The sequence below is a fragment of the Artibeus jamaicensis genome, unplaced genomic scaffold (genome assembly GCF_021234435.1).
Source record: "Artibeus jamaicensis isolate MK-2021 breed Jamaican fruit bat unplaced genomic scaffold, CSHL_Jam_final contig_240, whole genome shotgun sequence".
Taxonomy (NCBI): Eukaryota; Metazoa; Chordata; class Mammalia; order Chiroptera; family Phyllostomidae; genus Artibeus; species Artibeus jamaicensis.
In genome coordinates, this window is record NW_026521506.1 from 11,502,002 (window position 1) to 11,522,053 (window position 20,052).

The window sequence follows — 20,052 nt, forward strand, 5'->3', positions numbered from 1 at the left end:
CCTCTAATTTGTGACTAAAATCAACCAGTTCTCTGAGCATCCTGATCACCAGTGTTTTGAACTGTGCATACAATAGGTTGGCTATCTCTCGGTTGCTTAGAAGTATTAGCTCTGGGGCTTTGAGTTCTTCTTGAGGCATAATATTTTGGTCTGTTCAAACCTGTTATGTATGAGGGGCAGAGCCTTAGGTGTTCACCAGGGTTGGACTACCCAGATCTCTGGGTCCTCATGCTGTATGTGGGGGTGGGGTCTGAGAGAAATGAAGTGTGTTTCACTCTCTCTCTTGGATTTTGCTCCCCTCTGCTGCTTCCTGCAAGCGAAGTGGGCCCCCCTGGTGCCGGCTCCTGGGTGTGTGGGCCTGTGCACCCTCCAGAACCCTGTGGGTCTCTCCAACAAACTTTCTGTGAGCCTGGGAGCTTCTCCTGGCACCTCGACCCTGAAAGTTTTTCCAATTGGAGCTTTTAGTCTTTAATTCCCGTTACTGGGGTCCTAGCCTGCACAGTCTGTCTCACTCCTTGCTCCTCTGCTTGGTTTATCTACTCATGAATGTGTGACTGTGGTCAGCCAGTCTCCTTGAGCCCCCACTGGATCTGCCCATTGCCACCCTGCACCTGGGATCTGCCAACTGCCGCCTGTGCTCCTGGGTTGGTCCAGCTGCCTTTTTTTCTGCTGGGACCCTGCTCCATCAGCCACTGACTCTGCCCCTCATACCCTCTTACCAGTCTGGATGAATGGTTTGTTGTTGTCAGACTTCCATGCAGTTTAATTTTCTGTGTTTTGGTTACATTTTTGTTACTAAAACTTTCTTGTCTTTAAACTTGGTTGTGCGAGGAGGTACAGTGTTTCCATCTACACCTCCATCTTGGCTGGAAGTCCAGTATCCTGTCTTCTTTCTAAATGATTTGCTTGTTCACAACATTGTTTATGCTTCCAGTAGCACTTTGATATTTTTTGTTCTACCCTAGGTTCAGAAACCAAGCTGAGTTACAATCTTGGTACGTAAGATTGAAAACCTTAGGAGTTTTTCTATAAGTACTCTGCATGCGTTTTGGTGCATAGATTTTGTATCATCACTCTTGGCTGCTCTAATGTTTTTCAAATTAAATTTATAGTTTTTACCTCTGAGAATACTAGAAAATAATGGGTTCTAGAAAGGGAACCATCAGATAAATGACATATCATTATACTTAGGGTCAATGTAAAATAAACCTTATTAATTTAGATTTACTATTTCATAATATGGAACTGTCTTATTAGCAAGCTAGGCTTCTGAGTTTAACATTTCTTCAACAATAAAAAGTAAAGATATGGGCCCTGGCTGGTGTAGCTCAGTGGATTGAGCGCGGGCCTGTGAACCAGACAATCACGGTTCGATTCCCAGTCAGGGCACATGCCTGGGTTGCAGGCCGGTTCCCAGCAGGGGACACACAAAAGGCAACCATACATTGATGTTTCTCTCCCTCTCTCCTTCCCTTCCCTTCTAAAGATAAATAAATAAAATCTTTAAAAAAAAAAGTAAAGATATGTATGGTAAATACCTTAAATATAATCACAAGGGTAATAAAAGTTTTATTTACATATGAAACTTAACTATACTTCTCTATTTATTAATATAGATTTCATTAAGTCATCTACCTGATAATACATTTCACTGTATATATTTGGAAGTAGCAATAACAAGCTTAATGAATTAGTCAGTCCATTGAAAAGAATGTTCATTTTAATAAATTCTGCCTGGTACATAGAGACATAGAGAATTAATGAAAGCTCTCAATCTTTGGCTTGTGGTAGTGGCAAATGAAGAAAAGAGAGAGCCAAAGCCATTCTATAGGGTCTGGCAGAAGTAAGGCCTGCCTGAGTGTGGTTGGTAGGGTAATAATAGTGGTGTAATAATTTATAGCTTTAATTTGAGCATTTCACCTAAAATTTCATATGGTGTACTTGAGTGTGATATTGTTATGTTACAGAATCACATGATTGTGATTACATAATAAAAGATTTGGTAATAAAAAAGGGGTGTTATTTGTGCCAGACCCCGTAGTTTTGGGAGGTTAAAAGTCTGGAGTGTCTTCAGCTCAAGAATAACTGGTGTTGGATCATGTCACAAGAAACAGAAATATATTCCACAAGCATGAGAAAGTCACAGCCTGTTCTTGTAGTATGGCTAGAATGGAATATTTCTGACATTCCTCTTTAAATGAAGTTTCTGACAAGAAAAATCAATGTTAATAGGTGTGTTACTTTATAGGTTTGAAAGATAATCTGACTTTTCACTAAGTCAGATTGATTTTCCCACCAATTAATAATAAATAGCTCAACTGTGCCAAAATGTTTTGTGTATAATGTTTTACATGTATTAATTCATTTAAGCCTCATTAAATTTGAAGGTGGATATTATTTCCATTATGCAAATGAAGAAACTGCAGTTCTGTGAAAGTGATTCATTTGACCAAGTTAGTGAATGGTCAACTTGGGTTTAAACCAACTTCTATCTCCACAGCCTTATATCTCAATCAGTAATAGTTCTTCAAGATATAGGACAAAACAAATATGCTATAACAGGTACATGACGTTAACTAAGCTGAAGACTTATGGTAAGGTGCCTTCCTGAACCCTACTTACCTACCTTCAAGTCCACGGGTAATGGCTTTAAGCTAGTCCTGGCTGGGATTATGATTACAAAATATATGAAAGATGAAGGACAAAATAAGTATCCTAATTTCTAAAATAATCATCCTTGAGGATATGCCTACATAACCCAAAGAGAAGTTGTTACGCAATATTTGGAGGCCAAACTCACTACATTTTGATATTTAAGAAAAAACTTGTCAGCATCAGCCGATCAGTCTTGCACTACCTAGCACTGATGATGAAATGCATGCTATTTTCCTGTAACTGAAAAAATGAGTGGCTATTGTGTAGAGCAAAGGATCAATAGCAAATATTGTGTAAAACAAATTTGCAAGTGAGATACTTTATCTGTTAAAAATACTTATGAGGGGATGAATAATATCAAGAGCAGGAATTGGAACTTGCATGTAAGGTGTCCATGGTGGCACATGAATTGGTTACTTATGTTGAAATAAAGAACAGACTGACAGTAAACAGAGGGGTGGGGAAGAGGGATAATGGGGGAAAATAGGGGAAGGGCCATCAAGGAACATATATAACAGACACATGGACATAGCCAAAAAAGGTAGGTTCAAGGGTAGGAGGCAGGGATGTCTTGGGTTGGGAGTATGGTGTGGTGAAAATGGAGATAACTGTACTTGAAAGACAATAAAAATAAATAAATAAAATATATAATAAAAGCCTAGTGAAGGAAGAAAGAAATGCATTCCCCACAAAAATAAATAAATGAAAGAAATGCATTTCCCCCTCCAAATAAATAAATGAATAAATTAAAAAATAGAAATAAGCAGGAAGAATTCAGTTGTCCCAAGGGCATATAGAAATATAATATTAAAGTAAGTATTAGAAATACCTGAAGAGAGGTAAACCAAAACTCCAATCGCAGGAAGAATGTATAATCAGTTGGGGAACCAAACAAGAAATTTGGATTCCAAAATAGAGTTATAGGAAATTATATAGGATCCCAAAAATATTTATGGAATGACAAAGTCAGAGAAAGCCTGAATTTTTAATATCTCCCCAGTCCATGGCTAGGTTTTCCAATATCTGAGAACAGAGGTGAACCCACAGGGATCTTTGAATACCTTTATGTACAACTAAAATTGCAAAAGTGATTTGTCAACCATAACACTGTTGTGGTGAAGAAACCAATTATATAATTCCTCCAATGCTTTAGAATGCCTATCCTGTTAGACTAACTGACTGCCTTTGAGAAGTGGACAGTATCATCATTATTAGAAGAATAATACAAGTCCATTATCCTCAACTGTGGTCAGATTCTGTACCCACTTAAGGAATTCTGGAATGCTCAAGTTTGCCTCTGAAGATTCAAGCACCTTCATTTCTTAGTTATATTAGGGGGAGAAAGTTTTTCATCCTGGTTATTACTCTGCTTGAAAACATCTTGTTTTGTTGAGTGTCCCTTGAAAGTTCAAAACAAATGTCAGTTCCTTCTTGTTTTCATACAATACACTATTTTTTTTCCGAAACCATGTTTCTGTTTAGGGTTTCTTCCTGAACAAGTTAGCTTCTCCATCCAAATTGTATTCTTCAGCCATCATTTTAACAGTTATAAAACATTAAGACAATGAAGTAAATCTGATTTTTTTCAACATTTTCTTGGGTTCTATTTCCCCCAATTATCCCTCTTCCCCACACCCTGGTTATTGTCAGTTTGTTCTTTATTTCAATGCCTATGGTTGCAGTTTGCTTGCTTGTTTGTTTGGTTGATTAGGTTCCACTTATACATAAGATCATATGGTATTTGTCTTTCATTGCCTGGCTTATTTCACTTAGCATAATGCTATCCAGATCCTTCCACACCATTGCGGAGCGTAGAAGGTCCTTCTTCCTTTAGGTTTGGTACAATTCCATCGTGAAAATGTACCATGATTTTTTTATCAACTCATTTACTGGTGGACACTTAGGTAGCTTCCAGCACTTGGCTATTGTAAATTGTGGTGCTATGAACATCAGGGTGAATAAATTCTTTTGAATTGGTGTTTCAGAATTCTTAGGGTATAATCTCAGCTGTGGTATTGCTGGGTCAAAAGGCAGTTTCATTTTTAGTTTTCTGAGGAAATTCCATTCTGTTTTTCATAGTGGCTGTACCAGTCTGCAATTCCAGAAAAAGTGCACTAGGGTTCCCTTTTCTCTAAATCCTCACCAGCACTTGTTGTTTGTTGCTTTGTTTATGATGGCCATTCTTACTGGTGTGAAGTGATATCTCATTGTGGTTTTAATTTACATCTCCTTGGTAATTAGTGATGCTGAGCATCATTTCATATGTCTCTGGTCCGTCTATATGTCCTCCTTGTAGAAATATCTGTTCAGGTCCTTTGCCAATGTTTTAATTGGGTTGATTGTCTTTCTCGAGCAGAGTCATGTGAGTTCTTTATATATTTTGGAGATTAAACCCTTGTCCGAGGATCATTTGCAAATACATTTTCCCATACTGTTGGCTCCCTTTGCACTTTGCTGATGTTTTCTTTAGCCATGCAAAAGCTTTTTTATCTTGATGATGTCTAATTTGTTTATTTTTTCCTTTATGTCCCTTGCTTTATGGGACATATCAGTGAAAATACTTCTGCATAGAATGTCTGAGAATTTCCTGCTTATATTCTCCTCTAGAAATTTTATGGTGTCAAGACTTATATTTAAGTCTTTTATTTATTTTTAAGTTAATTTTTGTGTAGAGTGTAAGTTGGTGATCTATTTCTTTTCTTTCTTTTTTTCTTTTTTTTTTTTTTTGCATGTAGCTGTCCAGCACTCCCAACACCATTTGTTGAAGAGGCTATTTTTACTCCATTTTTTGCTTCAGCTCCCTTTGTTGAATATTAATTGACTGTAGAGACTTGTGTTTTCTTCTGAGCTCTCTATTCTGTTCCATTGATTTATGTGTCTGTTCTTATGCCAGTACCAGACTGTTTTAATTACAGTGGCCTTGTAATAAAGTTTGATGTTAGGTATTGTGATCCCTCCTACTTTGTTCTTCTTTCTCAAAATTGCTGAGGCTATTTGGGTTCATTTATGGTTCCACAGAAATTTTTGAAATGTTTTTCTTGATCTGAAATATGCCATTGGTATTTTAATAGGGATTGCATTGAATCTATAGATTGTTTTGGGTAGTATGGGCATTTTGATGATGTTAATTCTTTCAATCCATTACCAACATATACGCTTCTATTTGACTGTGTCTTCCTTAATTTCTTTATTCAGTGTTGTGTAGTTTTCTGAGTACCTCCTTGGTTAGGTTTATTCTTAAGTACTTTTACTGTGTCTTCCTTAATTTCTTTATTCAGTATTGTGTAGTTTTCTGAGTACCTCCTTGGTTAGGTTTATTCTTAAGTACTTTTTCTTATTGCTATAGCAAATGGGACTTTTTTTTTTTTCTGAGTTCTGTTTCTGATAATTTGTTGTTAGTCTACAAAACTCCCTTCAATTCTTGAATATTGACTTTGTATCCTGCCATTTTTCCAAATTCACTTCTTAGGCTGAGCACTTTTATGGTGGAGTCCATAAAATTTTCTATGTAAACTATCATATCTTCTGCAAACAGAGATAGTTTTACTTCATTCCAATTTGGATATCTTTTATTTCTTTTACTTGTCTGATCACTGTGGGTACACTTCCAATACTATGTTGAATAGAAGTGGTAAAAGCGAGCATCTTTGTCTTGTTCTTGATGTTAGTGGGAAAGCTTTTAGTTTTTGCCCTTTGAGTATGATGTTGGCTGTAGGTCTCTCATATATGGCCTTTATCATGTTGAGGTATATTCCCTCTACTCCCACTGTGCTGAGCTTTGTTTTAACATAAATGGGTGCTGTACTTTATCAAATGCTCTTTCTGCATCTTTTGATATGATTGTGAGATTTGTGTCTTTCCTTTGGTTTATGTGATGTATTACATTTATTGATTTTCAAATATTGTACTATCCTTGTACCCCTGGGATAAATTCCACTTGATCATGGTGTATGACCTTTTTAATGTATTGCTGGATGCGGTTTGCCAATATCTTGTTGAGGAAATATTTTAATGTAATATTTTAGCACCTATGTTCATCAGCAATATTGGCCTGTAGTTTTCTTATTTTGTTGTATTTGTATCTGGTTTGATGATTAGGATGATGCTGGCTTCATAAAAAGAGTTTGGGAGTCTTCCTTCCTCTTAGATTTTTTGCGATAATCTATGAATGATAAGGGTTAGCTGTTCCTTAAGTGCTTTGTAAAATTCTTCTGTGAAACCATACAGTCCAGGGCTTTTGTGTGCCAGAAATTTTTTGACTAGTGCTTTGATTTTGCCAGCTGTTGTTTGTCTGTTTAGGCTTTCTGCTTCTTCTTCATTAAGTTTTGGAAGATCATATTTTCATAGATACTTGTTCATTTCACCTAGATTTTCAATTTTTAAAAAAAGATTTTATTTATTTATTTATTTTTAGACATAGGGAAAAGGAGGGAGAAAGAGTGGTAGAGAAACATTAATGTGTGTTTGCCTCTCACACACTCCCTACTGGGGACCTGTCTTGCAAACCAGGCATGCGCCCTGACTGGTAATTGACCCAGTTACCCTTTGGTTCACAGGCTGGTGCTCAATCAACTGAGCCACAGCAGCCAGAGCCAGATTTCTTGATATATAGTTGTTCATAGTAATTTCTGACAATTCTTTGTATTTCTGTGGCACCAGTTGTAATGTCTCCTCTTTTATTTTTGATTTTGTTTATTTGAGTCCTATTCCTTTTTTCCTTGATGAGTCTGCTTAAAGGCTTGCCGATTTTGTTTGTCTTTTCAAAAAACCAGCTTCTGGATTTATTGATCCTTTGGATTGTTCTTTTATTCTCTATATCATTTAATTCTGCTCTGATCTTGATTGTTTTCTTCCTTCTACTTGCTCTGTTGTTGTTTCTCCAGTTCTTGTAACTGTACAGTTAAGGTGATTATTTAAAATGTTTCTATTTTTTTTAGATAGGCCTGCATCTCTATGAACTTCCCTCTCAGGACTGCCTTTGCTGTGTTCAATAAGTTGTAGACTGCTGTGTGTTCATTTTCATTTCTTTCCCAGAAACTATTTGATTTTTTTCTTGACTTCATTATTAACCTATCGGTTGCGTAATAGCATGCTATTCAATATCCATGAATTTGAGGGTTTTTTTTCTTTCCATGAGGTTGGATTCTAGTTTCAGGCTCTTCTGGTCTGAGAAAATGCTTGATATAATTTCCATTTTCTTGAATTTGTTGAGGCTTCTTAAACCAATTTTAAACAAACTGTTAACAATTTGTAGAAAGCAAATCTATCCTCTAAAGATAAAAGGTAACATTAGCTGAGGAAATGTAAAGAATGTATCTAAGGACCTAAAGAAAATACAAAAAGAAGTTCCAGTAATTTTGTTTTATGTATGAATAGAATAAGTGTATAGTTTCCCACTGGACTTCTGTGAAAAGGATAACTCTCATTTGGATACATATATTATGATGGGTTTGTCACATGGTCTCTCCTATTACTTTAATAATACTGTGAAACACAGTTTAATATTGGTTTATTAAAACCCAGTGTTGACCAGATAAAAAAAATTGAAACTAGAAACAATGTCAGTATACTTCATTTGTGTCTTTATTCATATTTATGCCAGCACTGATCTTGCACTCAAATGAATTTGGACATAGTAGGCAAACTTGAGGATCATGTAGAGCTTCAGAAGAATAAGAAATAGACATCTCTCCCCAAAACCTCAAACACTAGACTCTCTTTTTTTGACTCCAGAACATGCTGCCTTTCCTTCAACTGAGCCCAATGAAGAGGCTGTGAACACAAGGATACCTGCTGGAAGAGGAAACCCAATAACAAAGGAACCACTAGCAGATGAAAAACAGAAGGTAAAGGAGAGAGTGGAAGCCACACTAACCTTAATCCATGAGCTATCCAGAAATACAACTAAATAATGGAGAAATTACCCAGAACAAACAACTGAACAAGAGCAAGAAAGAATCTTCAAAATGTGTACACATGGAAGAACCAGCTTGAACACAACCTGTTCTCACCAGCACAACAAAATACAAGAGTTGGTGGACAGAGTGACCCTCAGTTAACCAGCTGGTGGGAAGGACCTAACAAAGAAAGACCCAACAATAATCAAAACCCAAAGACAAAGACAGAGCCACCTTCAATGACAACCCAAGACCAGTAAGCTTGGAAGATCAAGAAGACTGCACCACTGGGGCTCACAGGTGTACTGCCATAGAAATTCATACCATAAACCCAAGGAGTCAGAACAGATCAATTTAAGAAGCCGAGGCTAACAAGAAGAGTCTCACAAACAATGGGAAGACAAAGAAACAATCCCAAAATGAAAGAAAAGGAGGGAGCCTCAGAAAGAATACTAAATGAAATAGAGGCAACACAACTATCATATATAGAATTCAAAGCACTGGTTATCAGGAAGTTCAGTGACCTCACAGTGAATTACCAGAAACTACAGGAAAACTACAATGAACTCACTGCAAACTATATCAACATGAAAAAGGAAATAGAAACTATCAACAAGGGCCAAGAGGAAATGAAGAATACAATTTTTGAACTGAAGAACTCAGTAGAAGGAATCAAACCTGGGATTGATGAAGCAGAATATCAGATCAGTGAGCTGGGGCACAAAGCAGAAAAAAAACACACAGAAAGAGCAAGAAAAGGAAAACAGGCTCAGAAAGAATGAAGAGGGATTAAGAGAAATGCAGGACAATATGAATCATAATAATATCAGTATAACAGGTATACCAGAAGGAGAAAAAAAGAGCAAGGGATAGAAAACCTGTTGGAGAACATAATGATGGGAAACTTCCCAAATGTGATGAGAGAAAAAGTCACACAAATCCAGGAAACACAGAGTCCCAATCAAGAGGATCCCAAAGAGGCCCACTTCAAGACATATCACAATTAAAATGGCAAAATTTGAAAACAAAGAGAGAATCTTAAAGGTAGCAAGGGAGAAGCAGAAAGTAACATACAAAGGAGCCCCAATAAGGTTAGCAGCTGACTTCTCAATGGTAACACTCCAGGCCAGAAGACAATGGCAAGAAATGTTCCAGGTAATGAGAACCAGAGGCCTGCAACCAAGCCTACTTTATTCAGCAAGGCTCTCAATCAAGATAGAAAGCCAAATAAAAAGCTCCAAGACAAATAAAGTCTAAAAGAATACACCTCCTCCACACCAGCTCTGCAAGAGATGTTAAAGGGACTGTTTAAGGAAAGAAAGAAAAAGAGAGAGACATAGAGGAACACAGGTACAAAAATGGCAATGAATAAGTACCTATCAATAATAACCTTAAATGTAAATGAATTAAATGCTCCAATCAAAAGACACAGAGTAGCTGAATGGATAAGAAAGCATGACCCACACCTATGCTGTGTACAAGAAACCCACCTCAGAACAAAAGACCTACAAAGACTAAAAGTAAAGGGCTGGAAACAAATTTTCCAAGCAAATGGACAAGAAAAAGAAGCTTGGCAGAATAAAAACAAAGACACTGAAATAGAGAGCAAGGGGACAGTGACCAGAGGGGAGAAGGAAGGGAAGTTAAGGGGAAAAAGGGGGAGGGATTTGGAGGAACAAATAGGAAGGACACAGGGACGAGAACTAAGGGGGGTGGAAATGGGAGGGAGGTGAGGAGCAAGGGGCGGGGGAGGCTGGGATGGGAAAAATAGACAAAAAACTATACTTGAAAAAATAACTAAATAAAATTTTAAAAAATAAAAAATAAAATAAATAAATTTAGATAATTAAAAAAATGCATGAATAAAAAAAAAAGAAAAAAAAAGCTTGGGTAGCCACACTCATATCAGACAAAATAGTCTTCAAAAAAAAGGCCATAAAGTGAGACTCAGGATGTCACTTCATAATACTCAAGGGAAGAATCCACCAAGAAGACATAAAAGTTGTAAATATATATGCACGCATCGTAGGATAACCCAAATATGTAAAGAAAATCTTAGGGGAATTCAAGAAAGATACTAACAGCAACATAACTATAGTAGGGGATTTTAACACCCCACTGTCAAAAATGGACAGAGCTTCCAAACAAAATATCAACAAAGATATTGTGGCATTGAACAATGCCCTAGAAGAAATGGACAACTGATTATATATAGAATCCTTCATCCAAAAGAAGCTGAATACACATTCTTTTAAAATGCACATTGAATATTTTCAGAAATATACCAGATGATAAGACACAAAACAAACCCCAGAAAATTTAAGAAAATTAAAATCATATTAAGCATTTTTTTCTGATCACAAGGGACTGAAAATAGAAACCAACTGCATGGGAAAAAGTCCAAAACATTCCAAATCACAGAGGTTCAAAAGCATACTATTAAATAATAAAATGGTCAAGAATGAAATTAGGGAAGAAATAAAAATGTTTCTTGAAACAAATGAAAATGAATTCACAGTGATCCAAAAGTTATGGGACACAGCAAAGGCAGTCCTGAGAGGGAAGTTCATAGCAATATAGGCCTACCTAAAAAAGATAGAAACATTTCAAACAAACAACCTAACCCTATGCCTACAAGAACTTAAAGAATGACAACAAAGATAGCCCAGAGCAAGGAGAAGGAAGGGAATAACCAATTTCAGAGCAGAATTAAATGGCATAGAGACTAAAAGCACAATTGTAAGGGTCAATGAATCCAGGAGCTGTTTTTTTGAAAAGATAAACAAAATCAACAAGCCTTTAAGCAGAATCATCAAAAAAAAAGGGGGGGGGAGAGGACTCAAATAAACACAATCAGAAATGAAAGAGTAGAGATTACAACTGACACCACAGAAATAAAAAGGGTCATAAGAAATTACTGTGAAGAACTGTATGCCAAGTTATTTGAAAACCTAAGTGAAATGGACAAATGTCTAGAAAAATATAATCTTCCAAAACTCAATGAAGAAGAAGCAGAAAGCCTGATTAAACCAATAACAGCAGATGACATTGAAACAGTAATCAAAAAACTTCAAACACACAAGTCCTGGAGCAGATGGTTTAATAGTACAATGCTACAAAGCATTTAAGGAAGACCTAATCCCTATCCTTCACAGAATATTCCAGACAATCCAAAAACAGGAACACTCCCAAACTCTTTTTATGAAGTCAGCATCATCCTAAACCCAAAATCAGATAAAGACACAACAAAGAAAGAAAACTTCAGGCCAATATTGCCAATGAACCCAGATGCTAAAATCCTCAAGAAAATATTGGCAACTCACAGCCAACAATACATTAAAAAGATCATACACCATGACCAAGTGGGATTCATCCCAGGGATGCATGGAAGGTATAATATTTGCCAATCAGTAAATGTAATACATCACATAAACAAAAGAAAAAAGGAAAAAGCACATGATCATATCAATAGATGTGGAAAAAACATTTGATAAGGTACTGTACCCATTTATAATACAAACGCTCAGTAAAGTGGGAATAGAAGGAGCATTCCTCAACATAATGAAAGCAATATATCAGAGGTATACAGCCAAAATCATATTCAATGGGAAAAAACTAAAATCTTTTCGACTAAGATCAGGAATAAGACAAGGTTGTCCAATTTCACCATGTCCATTCAATATAGTATTGGAAGTTTCAGCCACAGCAATCAGATAAGAAAAGGAAATAAAAGGCATCCAAATCTGAAAAGAGGAAATAAAACGGTCATTGTTTGGAGATGACATGATAGTATACATGGAAAATCCTATAGACTCTGCCAAAGAACTGCTCGATCTAATAAATGAATTTGGCAAAACGCTGGGATACAAAGTCAATATCCAGAAAAATAAAAGGCATTTTCATATACCAACAATGAAAGAGCAGAAGCAGAAATCAAGAAAAAACCCACATTTGATACAGGGACAAGAAAAATAAAATATCTAGGAATAAACCTAGATATTTTAACCAAGGAAGTAAAAGACCTGTACTCAGAAAACTACACAACACTGAAGAAAGCAATCAAGGAAGACACAAATGGAAACATATACCATGTTCATGGATTGGAAGAATTAACATCATCAAAATGTCCATACTACCCAAAGCAATTTACAGATTCAATGCAATAACTATTAAAGTACCAATGGCGTATTTCACAGACATAGAACAAACACTTCAAAAATTTATATGGGATCATAAACGAGCCCGAATAGCAGCTGCTCTTTTGAGAAAGAAGAACAAAGTAGGAGGGATCACAATACCTGATATCAAACTGTATTACAAAGCCACTGTAATCAAAACAGCCTGGTACTGGCATAAAAACAGGCACATAGATCAATGGAACAGAACAGAGAGCCCAGAAATCAACCCAACTCTCTACAGTCAATTAATATTCGACAAAGGGGGCAGTAACATAAAATGGTGTAAAGATAGCCTCTTCAACAAATGGTGTTGGGAGAACTGAACAGCTACGTGCAAAGAAATGAAACTTGAGCACCAAGTTACACCATACACCAAAATAAATTCAAGATGGATAAAAGACTTAAATATAAGCTGTGACACCATATTTGCCAGTGATACCTCAGGCGGATTTAATTCCCCAAAATATGCAAAGAACTTACACGACTCCACTCTAGGAAGACATCGAACCCAATTAAAAAATGGGAAAAGGACTTGAACAGACACTTCTCTAAAGAGGATATACAGAATATCCAGAGATACATGAAGAGATGTTCAATATTGTTAGCTATCAGAGAGATGCAAATTAAAACCACAATGAGATACCACTTTACACCAGTCAGGATGGCTATCATAAACAAAGCAACAAACAACAAATGTTGGAGAGGGTGTGGGGAAAAGGGACCTTAGTTCACTGTTGGTGGGATTGTAGACTGGTACAACCATTATGGAAAACAGTATGGAATTTTCTCAGAAAAATAAAAATCGACCTGCCTTTTGACCCAGCAGTTCCACTGCTAGGATTATATCCTAAGAATCCTAAAACATCAATATCAAAGAACCTGTGCACCACAATGTTCACAGCAGCACAATTTACAATAGCCAAGAGTTGGAAGCAACCTAGGTGCCCGTCAGTAAATGAATGGATCAAAAAGTTGTGGTACATATACACAAGGGAATCCTATGCAGCAGAGAGAAAGAAGGAGCTACTACCCTTTGCAGCAACATGGATGGAACTGGAAAGCATTATGCTGAGTGAAATAGGCCAGGTGTTGAAAGACAAATACCATATGATCTCACCTTTAATAGGAAGCTAAACAACAAAACAAACAAGCAAGCAGAATAAAAACAGACACTGAAATAGAGAGCAAGGGGACAGTGACCAGAGGGGCAAGGGAAGGGAATTTAAGGGGAAAAAGGGGGAAGGATTTGGAGGAACAAGTATGAAGGACACAGGGACAAGAACTAAGGGGGGTGAAAATGGGAGGGATGTGGGAAGCATGGGGTGGGGTGGGATGGGATGGGAGAAATAGACAGAAAACTGTGCTTGAGAAATAACTAAATTAAATTTTTTATTTACTCTTTAAAATAGATTTTATTTACTTATTTGAGAGGGGAGAGGGAGAAAAAGATGAGAACCATAGATGTGTGAGTGAAGCATTCACTTTTTGGCTCCCCTTTGCATCTTGATCAGGGACTGAACCTGCAACCCAACCATGGTCCCCAACCTGGAATCCTTTGCTTTGCAAGAGGGCCCTCAACTGAGTCACACAGTCAGGGTTATTATTTATCAGTAAGTTTAAATCCTGGAGGGGTACAGCATTATACGGATTCTGTGTCCAATGGCCTTAGCAGGAAGGTTGCTTCAGAATTTAGCATGAACCATGCCACTGTTTCCATGAGCACCAGTTACCTTTCCCCAGATGACTCTGGTTTTGTTTGGTTTACCACCAGGAGTCACTGCTTTGTTCTTTGCTTTATACACATAAGCACATCTCTTTCCTAGATAGAATTCAGTTTCATCTCGAGCATAAACACCTTCGATTTTAAGAAGAGCTGTGTGCTCCCTCTGGTTCCGGAGACCCCGTTTATAGCCAGCAAAAATGGCCTTGGACCACAGCCTTCCAGACATATTTGTTGTTGCAGAAGTTCTGTTCCCAGCAGTCACTACAGGGTTCAAGATGGCGAAAAAGAAAAGCGAGACCTAAGTAAAAATTTTTTAAAAATCTTAAAAAAAAACCAAAAACAAATGGGATCTCATCAAAATTAAAAGCTTCTGCATAGCTAAATAAAACAGTATTAAAGTAAAAAGAGAACCAACTATATGGGAAAATATATTTGTCAATGATACCTCAGGCAAGGGTTTAATCTCCAAAATATATAAATAACTCACACAACTGCACTTTAGGAAGACAAGCAACCCAATTAAAAAATGAGCAAAAAACTTGAAAAAAAAAACTTGCCTTTTGATGTGCAGTAGATACACAAGAATCTAGTTGAAACATCATGGGGAAAATTACAATTTGGGGGTAAAAACTTTAAAAATAATTTTATAATAATAAGCAATTAACTTCTTTCACATTTAATATGACATATTAGTGATACTCTGGACTCAATTCACTTTTCTCATTAAATCTCTTCCCCCCACTCCCTGGGAATTATGACTATTAGAATAAAAATAGATTTCCCCTTCTTTCAGTTCCCCTCTTCATGCCTCAGGGAATGTTTGCAGGTGTTTTTTTCAGTGCTGGAATGGAAAGGGGGAGTGTACCTTCATTTTTATTTTAACATTATCTATGTTCTAATGAAATCATTAAATCAGGCATGCAGTCATTTCTGTTAGATACAAATGAAACATCATCAGCTGGAGATACATGAGGTTGCATTTGAAGGTGAAACAAGCTTGCAATGGAATGTGAAATCCTCCATCAAACATGGCCTCCAGAACTCTGAGAAGGGGCAGTAAACAAGGGAGAAGGGCAAAATGTTAATGAATTTGGTGGTGGGATGAGGGGAGTACTGGAAGTTCTATGTACCATTCCCTCCACCTTTGTGTAGCATTAAAGTTTTCCATTAAAAAAAAACTTGAAACATGAAAAAAAAAAAAACTTGAACAGACACTTCTCCAAGGTGGACATACAAAGGGTCCAGAGATACATGAAAAGATGCTCAATATCACTAGCTATCAGAGAGATGCAAATTAAAACCACAAGGAAATACCACCTCACACTGGTCAGAATTGCCATCATAAGCAAAGAAACAAACAAACAATTTTGGAGAGGTTGTGGAAAAAAGGCAACCCTACTTCACTGTTGGTGGAATTGCAGACTGGTGCAACCACTATGGAAAACAGTACGGAATTTTCTAAGAAAACTAAAAATGGGTTTGGCTTTTGATCCATCAATTCCACTGCTAGGATTATACCCTAAGAACCCTGAAACACCAATCCAAAAGAACCTATGTACTCCAATGTTCATAGCAGCACACTTTACAATAGTCAAGTCCTGGAAACAACCTAAGTGCTCATTAATAAATGAATGGATCAAAAATCAGTGGTACATTTACACAATGGAATTTTCTGCAGCAGAAAGAAAGAAGGAGCTCCTACCCTTTGCAACAGCATAGATGGAACTGAAAAGCATTATGCTAAGTGAAATAAGCCAGGCATTGAAAGACAAATACCATATGAGCTCACCTTTAACAGGAACATAAACAAGAAAACAAACAAGCAAGCAAAATATAGCCAAGACATTGAAATAGAGAGCAGGATGACAGTGACCAGAGAGGAGAGGGGAGGGATTTCAGTGGAAAGAGGTAGGGGTTTGCAGGAACAAGTATAAAGGACACAAGGACAATAACAAAGGAGGGGGTGGAAACTAGAGGGAGGTGGGGAGGACTGGGAGTGGGTTGGGATGGGAGTAAAAGGCAGAAAACTGTACTTGAATAACAATTAAAATTAAAAAAAAGAAAAAGAAACAGAAAATGTGTTAAACTTTGGAAATATTGCCTCCCCTTACCAGAAATGCCCTGAATATCATTTGACTTTATTCTTGCTTTTTACAATAATTAACTTCTGAATCCAACTTCAAATCCAGTCCATTTGGCTGGGTTCCTGATACTTAACCCTTGGCAGCCTTTCTTCCCAAGGTACTAATTCTTTTTGTAAGTCTTTTCTCTGGAGTACTACTTCAGAGCATATCATACTTCAAGATATACTACTCTGGAACACAACTATAATCTTTCACAATTAGTGTCTTACTTTCCCGAGGGCCATGCAGCCTGCCCCCTTTGTATAGAAATGCTGATGTGTACAGGTTCCTGATGTTGAAACAGACACTATTGTTAAGTTTAATTTAGGACAAGCCTGATGCCCATTTTACTTCTTGCCCATGGTTTATCCCAGTTTTCCTCCTCCTCTTTTCTGAGCAACTACTGAGGTACTAGCAACCCATCTGGTCAAAGAAGTAGGGCTTAAAGTATAAATTGAAGCTGAAGCTCTTCTAATCTAGTATGTCAGTTGTACTGATCAGGTTAATGGGGATAATTTCTCTTTAGCTTATACATAAATATAAAAATTTAATCTGATTTGCTATTAATTACTCTGTTCAATCATTAACAATGTTTCACTAAATATAGAAAAGCTATTCACAATTCAGAAGCAGTATATCAAGCAAAGAATGATAATAAAAAAGTGTAGCCTTTTGTGCTCAGCAGGGAAACTGAACTACTACTGTGATCAGGATGTGCATTTTGAATTGTTTCTTACCAGTGGGAATAGGTTTTTCTGAGACATATACCCTCCTTAAATTCCCTCACACAAATTACATGTACTTGTGAGATGATTGCTGGGGAATACAAAGGTACACAGTGCTTTGGGGAACAGAGTGAAACTAATTGGGCCAAAAGAAGATTAAATAAACATATTGTGAGTGAGAGCAACATAATTACTTATCAAGTAAATGAAATGACTTTAGATGACTCTCTTTTGTTCTTTTATTAACAAGTATTTATTGTACAATTATTCTGTGTTGAGCACTCTGGTGAGTACGGGAGATGTAGTGTTAAAATAAAACAGGCATGGATTCTGCCTTTGTGAAGTATATAGTCCAGATAGAGAATACAGGAGGTAGCAAAAGTAGGTTTATAGTTGTGAGTGCATGAAACAGTCTATTCTTGTATTATTATTTATTAATTATTATATTATTTGTATGACAACTGTAAACCTACTTTTGCCCACCTCTGTGTGTGTATGTGTGTTTATTTCAGATTATCCAATTGCAGTTTTGAGAAATTTATAATAAAAAGGGGGAACAGTCAGAATGCTTTAAAAGCATATCATAAAGAGACTGACAGGGACCCAAAGAATGAGCCAGGTGAAAAGTGAAGTGATAAAGAGGAGAAACAGTAGTGTGTATAAAAGTTCTGAAGAGGCAAGAAAGTTTGAAGAGCTCAAAGAAATGGGAGGGAGGTGGGGAGCACAGAGGGTTGGGCTGGGATGGGAGTAAAAGAAAAGTGTACTTGAACAACAATTAAATAAAGAAATAAAAAATAAATAAAGACAACCTGGAGAAATGAAAAAAAATCTGGGAAGAAAAGGAGTTCAGAGAGCACAATAGCAACAAAAGATGAGACTGCAGATTGAGGTAAGAGTTTTATCTTTTTTGGCCATAAATGGGCTCTAGATGGGCTACATGTTTTTGGATGTTGTGACAGAAATGTTGGTCATTTCCATGGGGCATTTAGACTTTATTCTAAGGGCAATGGGAAGCCATTGTAGGTTTCTAAGTTAGGTGATCTTAGACTGGTAGATGCTTTTTAAATTTCCTAATAGATAACACACTAAAAAACTCACCCTATCTCAGAAATCTGGATTCAAGAAAATAAAAAAGACATGTATAGATGGGGTAGATGAGGCATTTCCACTTTGCACCTGCACAGATGGAAAGGCAGAAATCCTGAGAAGCTGAAAAGTAATTACACTTCTACTCTGGATCCAGGTCTCAACTACAAGATGTGTGTTTTGCAGTCTCTATTTCCTAATTGAGGTAATTACAAGAAGTTAAAAACTAGATTAGAGACAATTAGACCCTATAAAGGAAGGAGCTCTGTGGGTGGTTGGTAAGGGAGTAGGAAGGACCAGCTGGGAAAGTGTTTCCCAAACTGCTTGGAATTCTTTGACTCATATTGTAGGTGGGGTTTTTTTTGGAGCGATTCTATCTGTGCTCCAGGTGGTACCCACCTTGAGAGTGGGCAGGTCAAATGAGGTTACACACACATCATTGCCAGCCAACCAATAATATCTTTTCCTCAAGTCAAAGTGCTTCATAAGCCAGAGCCAATAAATGGAAACAAAGAGGAAAATAAGGTGGGGGTTGTGTTACAGTTCAACTGAAGGCGTCTTATTTGAACAACCACATTTTTTGGGCTAATCTGTATCTAGCTGCTATGGGAAAGACAAAGTCAGCATATGGTGTTTCTATTAAGGAGCTTCCAAGTCTATTTGAGAAGTGTGCCTGGGGCACAAATATGTGGAGGGAGACTAGTGAGGGTTGAGCTAAAGAGGTGGCCACTGGGGAAAAATGGAGAGTGATAAATAGGGAAAAGGTAGGATAATGTTTGGATTTTAGAAAGATATATCTGGCCATTGTTGGAAAGGTAGATGAGGGAGCATGTCAAGAAGCAAGATTGGGAAGCTTAATCAGAGTTGCCTGTGGAGGGAGTTGGGGTATCTATAACCATGAAGAAGAAGCTGGAGAGGAGAGCCAGTATAAGCAGAAAAAGTGATTTATTTCACTCTCTTCATCCACCAAAGATCCATTGTTTTGATTAGTCAATGATTCATTCAACAAACAGATAATTGTGTTGTATCTGCTCTGTGCACAACACCATGCTGAAGGACATTAAAATAATAGGATAATGTTATTCTAGTTTTCAAGGGGCTTGATTAAATAACTGTTCAAGTAAATGAAATAGTCAACAGCTAGCTGCTTTAGGATTTTAGTGATGGTTCTGATCAGTTGAGAGGTAGGTGCTATAAGGTACAACAGAAGGCAAAGTCAATACGTGTGAACCAGGAGGAAAGGCATAGTAAAGGGCATTGTTAGGGAGAAGTAAAGAGAGTATAATATAGGAAGTACTTGAGGTTAAGTTTGGATGAGAAGAGTGCAGTGACTATGTGTGTACAGTGTATGTAGGTGTGTAAGTGTGTGTGTGCAAATGGATACTTTTACATAATGTAACAAAAAATCTAGCACCAAGAAATATTTCTACAACATACACATATGAGAATAGAGATGGGGGATTTTCATGGCATGAAAACTTGGTCTTTCTATTTTCTCCTAAAGGGCATTTATATATGATGGTATAGCCTGACAGATTCACATTTGTCTGGCAAACTTAATTTTATCAAACAAAGGTTAACTTAGAGATTCCAAGGGCTTTTGGCTGAATTGACCTAACAGAGTGTTGCTGTTCTGCTGGCTATTCCCCTGGAAGCAGAGGGTAC

At 37.0% G+C, this 20,052-nt stretch overlaps 1 pseudogene; it reads right to left on the minus strand.

Moving 5' to 3' along the window:
* Positions 1–14,320: 14,320 nt before the first annotated feature.
* Positions 14,321–14,747, minus strand: LOC119056219 (60S ribosomal protein L35a-like; annotated as a pseudogene).
* Between the last annotated feature and the right edge of the window lie 5,305 nt (positions 14,748–20,052).